This window comes from Zosterops lateralis (assembly GCF_965231275.1).
Source record: "Zosterops lateralis genome assembly, chromosome: 21".
Taxonomy (NCBI): Eukaryota; Metazoa; Chordata; class Aves; order Passeriformes; family Zosteropidae; genus Zosterops; species Zosterops lateralis.
This window is the reverse complement of record NC_139781.1, coordinates 6,480,542-6,487,792: the sequence shown is the minus strand read 5'-3', so window position 1 is coordinate 6,487,792 and position 7,251 is coordinate 6,480,542.

Genomic DNA, 7,251 nt, shown 5'->3' with positions numbered 1-7,251 from the left:
ATATACTATTTTACACAAACTAATCTGATTGGTGACAAAAAGGCAAACCTCTTCACTCACATTGGTCAGAGCAGAGGGACAGCAAGAAGAAGTCCCTGCTAGGAAAAGGAATTAAAAACACAGGTTGAGTTTACAAAAACATTTCTCTTGTTTACAGAAAATTTCTTGGGAAAAGAATTTCAGAAAACCAAAACATCTCAGGCACAAAACCAGGCTACGAAGGGCCATGAGGGATGCTGAGTCAGGGAGGAGGAGGATCAGCTCAGGAAGGGCAGGAAGAGGCCCAGCAGCCCAGCCTGCTGCAGCAGAGACCATGGGAAATGGGGCAGCCCTGGGCCCTGCTGAGCTGCAGTGGGAATGGGCACCCTGGGCACTCAGGAGTGAGCAGGCAAGTCCACAGGGCACATCAGTAGAAACACAGCTTCAGTGGCCATTAAAATCACCCTCTAACATTTCCACACATGTCTTGAGGCATCCTGTGGGGCAGCCCAAGGTGGGAGAGGCTGGGGAGGTGACCTCCTGCCATCAGAAGACCCTCCAGCACTCCAGATCACCCCAAGGCTTCCTGGCCTGTCTGTGGTTGCCTTTTTCTGCAGACACCACCCAGAGGGTCGAGCTGTCTCTCCACATCTCCTCTCCCTGCCCAGCCCTCTGAGCCTGGCAAAGACTGGAGCTGCCAGGCAGAACTGGCTCTGCCCACGAGCCAAGCCAGCAGTGCTCTGGAAACCTTTCCTCCCCTCCTTAGGAGATGTGTTTTGTCAGTGCACTGACACAGCGGGGCCAGAGCTCCTCTCTCTTATTCCATGGGATCTGTTGCTGCCCCAAGAAAGAGCAGAGGGGAGAGATGAACATCAAGCAGTGCAGGAGTGAGGGAGGCACTGGCACACACAGCTCCCAGAGGGGCTGTCCTGCTCAAACTGCAGCTAAGATATTGGTTTGTCCCCTGTCAACACACTGTCCCCTCTTGTCACCCACTGTCCCCTCTTGTCACTCACTGTCCTGGCCCTGGCAGCCCTGTGGGGGGTCTCGCCCAGGTTCCAAGTTGACTCTGTTTTAAACCACAACGACACAGACTCTGAGATTCAGAAGGCTGAAAATGACTCCTTTATTTTTGGCATGTCTCTCCCTTTTATACCATTTCACACAGACCAATTGGATTGGTGACACAAAGCCAAACCTCTTCACTCACATTGGTCAGAGCAGAGGGACAGCAAGGAGAAGTCCCTCCTAGGGAAAGGAATGAAAAACATAGTGGAGTTACAAAAACACTTCTCTTATTTACAGAAAATTATCTGGGAAAAGAATTTCAGAAAACCAAAACACCTCAAGCACGAACCAGGGCTACACTGAGTTTCACAAACACCCTGGCTCTTGTCTGGAAATGCTGAGCCAGTCAAACAAACCCTGACCAGGCTTCTGGCTTTGCCCACAAAGAAACTGGCTGGTACTCTCAGAGCTGCTCTCAGGCAGCAAAGCTTTCTCATTTGGTTGGCTTTTTCCTTCTCTTTTTTATTTGTATCTTGGCTCTCAGCTGGTACTGAGCACAACCAAGAGTCTGCAGGAGGCTGCAGTGGGTGCATATCAGCACAGCCTGGCTGATTCGGAGTGACCGAGCATCTGACAGGAATCCTCCCAAATCAGCAACCTGTGCTTGGTGACTGCTGGCACTGCAGAAGTGGAAACCACACAGAAAGACCCTGCAGATTTGATTTCTCATCCCTCTCCACACAGCCCTGGAACCACAGTGAGAGGCACAGCCACATCAAGGGTGTGTTAGGAAAAAGCAGATGCTGTGCCACCACCCTCCGTCCTGGCACGAGCACAGTGCCCTGTTTCAAAGACAGCAAAAGCTTTGAGATCCTTCAGGTCACTGTATGGGAACTCCAGGCACAGAAAATTCCCAAACCCCTGTGCATGCAGGCCCAAATATTGAAATGAATACAGGGTTCATTTGGAAAAGGCTTGGAAAAGGCTTCCAGCTTTAGACACCATAAGAATGTGGGTTTGTAATATAGACAGAGGCATGTTAAGCTAGATAGTGGAAAGTTTTAGGGTCTCAAAGTTTGGGTATAGAAGTAGTTATAGAAATAGTAAAGGTTTGAAAGTGTAGCAAGTAGTTTTGTGTGTCATTATATGATTGGTGGAGAAAGTCCACACTGGGGCAAAACTGTGACAGACAAATTAATTAGCTATCAGTGTGGAAGCAGAAACAATCTGTGTGGCGATAGTTTATTGGCTAATAAACCTTTAAAACCCCTTGTAACCTGTGGTCTTGTGACCACTGACCAGGACACCTGACCTCTAACCCATGAAGATATTCTCACCCCTTCATGAGGCTGAGGCAATAAATCATGCTTTACACACCTCTCAGTAGTCCTGTCTCTCTTCCACAAACCCAACACAACTCTGGAAGTGGCATTTGCTTCCATCTCAGCTGGTCCCTGCTGCCTCAGGGATGGAGCACTGCAAGGTTTGTAGAGCTCTTTCCCCTTTAACAACCCAGATCTTCCTGTTCACCTTCTCATGCCCTTTTGAAAGCTGTTCTACCTTCACCCAAGCTGAGTTATAAATGCACCAGCACCACTAAAAATACCCCAGGTTCCTACAGCACTCTTTAATAGTGTTCCTGGTCCAACAGAGAAGATTTACTTTCTCCAGAGAAGGCAAGAGAAAACACTGCTGCTCCATGTCCATCCGTCTGCTCTCTCTCTTGTCCACAAGCTGTGAACAGCCTGTAAGGGAAAACATGCCTGAAAGCTCAGGTGTGCTCCTGCCTTGTGGCTGGGAGACACCTGTAAATCAGCAGATCCTTCTGTCCCTTCTTCTCTTGCCACAGCAGCAGAGGGTTGGGGGAGCTTTGAAGGCAGCGGGCAGTAAATCCACACGGCGCTCAGCGCGTTGTGTGAAGATTCATGGCTGTGTTCTCTGGAGGTCAGCCTCGTCTGCTGCAGGCAATTAGGGATAATCTATGGCTCCTGCTGCTGCTCCAGCCCCGGCCATATGCTCCTTGTCAGCACCAGACCATTGGTCAAATAAAAGTCACAACTGGTCAGTGTCCTGCAGAAAGGCTGTGTTGAGAGCAGGAGGCAGAGAGATCTTCAGGTCATGAAGGGTTCCCTGCCAAGAGCAGGAGGCAGGGAGATCTTCAGGTCATGAAGGGCTCCCAGGGATCCTGTTCCTCTGAAGAGCTGAGGGCTGGCAGAGAGGGACAGCCACCAGCACCTCACAGTTCTGTCCCAGCGCTGTCCCCACTGGGTGCAGCACCCACAGCCCTTGGCTCTCTCCATCTCTCTCTTGTGACATTTCCTTCATCACTTGCTCGCCTTCCCTGCCCTGCCTGGAACCCTGGTGCCTTCCTCAGGGGAAGGACTCCTCCTTCCTGCTCTCTCTCTGCTGCTTTTTTGAGTATTTATATGGTTTTGGGCAGAGATGGATGTAGGCCACCTGCTGATACCAAATGATTTTTTGCCTTTTTTCTTTTATATATTCTCTGTATTCTTTACACATATATTTTCAGCTCTGTAGCCCACTCTTAGATATGTGGTTGGTTTTCCCAGTACTTTTCCCTAACTTTTTCCTAAGCAGAAAGGCAAAACAGCCACAGTCAGGTCTGCTAATGGTCATCTCTGGCTGCTGTTACATTTAATATTTATATATAGAAATTATATTTTTTATTAATATATCATTATTGCATTTAATATTTATTTAAATTCCAGAGCCCCTATCCTATCTTGGTTCTTTCTGGGAACCAAAGATGAAAAACAGCTTTTTGAGACACATTTCCACCCACAAGGTTTAGTCCCATCTGAGGGGGGAGGATTTAGACGGGGCTTGAACCAGGTGAGGGAGAAAATTATTTGGTCAATTATGCTAATTTGCTAAACTTATAAAATTATATTCACCCCATGGGGATGTGGGTATTTTGTGGACGTTTTCCATACCTGCCCATGGAGACATCCAATAAAGACCAACCTTTATATTACCTCTTATACTAATAGGAGGTAATATACTAATATACTATTATAGTAATATACTATATAATATAATAATATAATTATATTTTATAATTAGAATTATATACATATAATTTTTTTTGTAATTATAATTATATAATAACAATTATATAATAATATACTATAAAATATAATAACTATTATTATTATTATAGCGTAATATACTATACTCTAAAGAAATATACTATACTAATAGGAGGTAACTTGAAAGTGTGTTGTTTTATTTCTAGGTTCTTTAAGGCATCAATGCAATTCCCTCCTTTGCACCCTGGACTTGGGGGACCTCAGGGTTTGGGGATGGCAGGAGGCAAAAAAAGCTGCTCTGAAGTGGAGGCACAGGGGCAGGGAGAGGTGCCAGATGCCACATGGAATATGATAAAACATGGATTCAGGGAATAATTTTGAGATCTGAGCCTGAAACCCTTGACTTACAGTTATTTTCTCATGGTTGCTCACTTGGGGCATCTCTAAGCATTGTCTCTGCAGTCTGCAGAAGGGACCTTGGGATCCCACATCACTGATGCTGATAGCACAGGGTTAAAATGTTTCTAAAATCATGGGAATTGTGTACAATAGATTCAGGGGAGGTGGAAAGAAAGGTTCAGCCTGGGTAGGCCTGGGAAATGGAACCAGGGCTGGGCAGGCCCTGGAAACAAAGGTTGGGTTTTGTCTTTACCGGATCATGTGAAACTGCACCTGCATCACCATCATCTGATGAATGTGATGTGATTGTTACATGTAATGAGTATTTGGTACTTGAATATGATTAATGTTTAATCTGAACAAGAATCATGAGAAATTATATTTGGGGGGCCTGATGAAAAGTACAAGAATTCATGCTTGGATAAGATCAATGTATATTATAGAACAATATGAGTTTAATAATTTATATATATATATTTATATAACAAAAGGGTATAAAAACATGTCCATCTTGAACCCATGTTGGAGTCAGATTTGTGTCTATACTCTGTACCCCTGGTTCCCAGAGTTCTTGAATAAAAGCACCTGCAGATAATCCTTCTGTGATTCTGTGTTTCAACACTAACAGTACCACTGAAACCAGTGTCACAGACAAGGCTACAACCCTGACCCTCAGCTGGGGCCAGAGTCTGAGAGTGCCCCTCCAGTGGCTTTGGGTTCTGGGATGGCAAAAATTATCACAAAGCAGCACATCCTGTAAATGAAGCTCACATTATGAGAGTTTTCTTAAGAAAGCAACTCCAGATTATGCAGGCACTTTTCCACCAGGGACTGGAAGCAAGGCCAGTGCAGGGGCAGGGGCAATGAGGTCCCTGCTGGAGCCACTGGCAGCAGGGGGAAGGATGAAGGGGTGAGAAATACCTGGGCCATGCCCCAGGGGCTGGTGCAGCCGGCACAGTCCCTCCTCCCAGCAGGGAACAGGAACTGGGGCACGTTCTCCCTCTAAATTCCCTCCATGGGAGGAGCAGGAGGTAGATGAATTTCCAGCTTCCCTGGCCCTGTCTCTCCCTGTTTGTCTGCTTTGTTTTTGAGCAGCCCCCAAGGCTCTGTTTTGGAGAGAGGGTTTCATCAGGCAAAGGAAAGGTACAAAGATGAGTTAATGAGAACGATTATTCAGTGACAGCTGCTGCCACTCACCTCCTAACGAGTGTAAGGTACAGCCTTGCAGAAACAAGGCTTTCTCTGATGATTATGTTCAGGAGATTAATTTAGGAAACTCTGCTTAAGACCTGTGGTGATCTTATTTGAAATCTAGTCAATGAACAGCAAGTGTAGGGGGAAAACATTCCTTGTTTAAAGTTCAGTGGCTGGGAGCAGACAGATGCTGGGGCTGGACTGGGGCAGAGCAGAGACCTGCAGCCCTTGCTCTGCTGTCCCTGGGCTGTTCCCCAGCACCATGGGGATGTGCAGCCACAGGGGATGGAGCTCAGCAAGGCACAGCCTGCCTGCAGAGGCATTTTATTCCCTGACTGCTGCAGCCCACAAATCAAACCCTCTGGAACAGGGAAGCCCTCAGGGAACAGGGGCCCCGTTTGTCCTGCAGGGAGACTCCTCTCTACAGCCACAGTCAGGTCTGATAATGGTCATCTCTGGCTGCTTTTACATTTAATATTTATATATATAAAATATATTTTATCAATATATTATTATTGCATTTAACATTTCTTTAAATATTTATATTTTTAATAATACTGGTGGGCCTAGCCGCCTTTTCATTCATTTCTTCCACTTTCAATTGACCCTTGGGGTTTTTTCCTCCTTGATCTTGCTAAGGAGTTTCTGAGTTCAAGACAGACAAAAAAACACTGGAGAGGGTCAAAACTTGTACTTGAGGCTTTGCTGAAGAGTGTCCCTGCTGAGCAATCAGAGCAGAGGAAGGTTGGGAGGGAGGGTGCAGCATGTCTGGGTGAGAGGTTCCTATTTTGGTGGGGCTGGAAGCCCACTGGAGGTGAGGACTGATTGGGGGTTACTCTGCATCTTCAATTATCTGCCATCTTTTTATCTGCCAAGCCCATATAAAACACCAAATCCTGTGTGAGAACTGCCTGAGAACTGCTCATCACCGGCCTCTCCCCATGAGACACCCAAGCTCAGCACATGATCCCTGCCATTTAACGTGCCCATCAAGCCCCAGGGAAACCAAATGGACTGGAAAACTGGCCTGGGATCGGTGCTTTCCTTCCAAACTGGCACCCAGGGAATGCAGGGCTCCTGTCCATTTCCAGCCTGGCATCCCCTGCTGTCCCATGGCCAGGGCCAGCAGCAGTGCCAGGGGCTGCAGGTGGTGGCACAGGGGTGTCCCTGCTGCCCTGGCACAGCTGGCTGGGGAGGGGAGACAGCCCCAGTGCCCCAGGGCGGGGACAAAGCTCAGCTTCCTTTGGTGACAGCCCTGCCACCAGTTCAGACAGATGGTGAGCCAGCCCAGCTCCGTCTCCTGGGGCTCTTTGGCCACTGCAGAGAGCTGCTCAGGCCAACCTGAATTCGGCTGGCAGGTGTCCATACCCCAAATGGAAATATTTGGGCAGGAGTGGCCGTGAGCCCAGTGGATGAGATTCTGTTTCCCATGGAGGCCAGGGAGGGAGCTCTGCCCTACAGCAGCTCCTGGGATTTCCTCACCTGGAGATACCAAACCTGATGCTCAGGAGCCTCCACAGGCTCCTCCTCGGTTGCATTTTGGGCATCCACACTTTCTGCAAGGGCTGGTCTCACTGCCAGGCCAGTATCCCAAAGTATTGGCTGTAGAAATCTGTGTTTC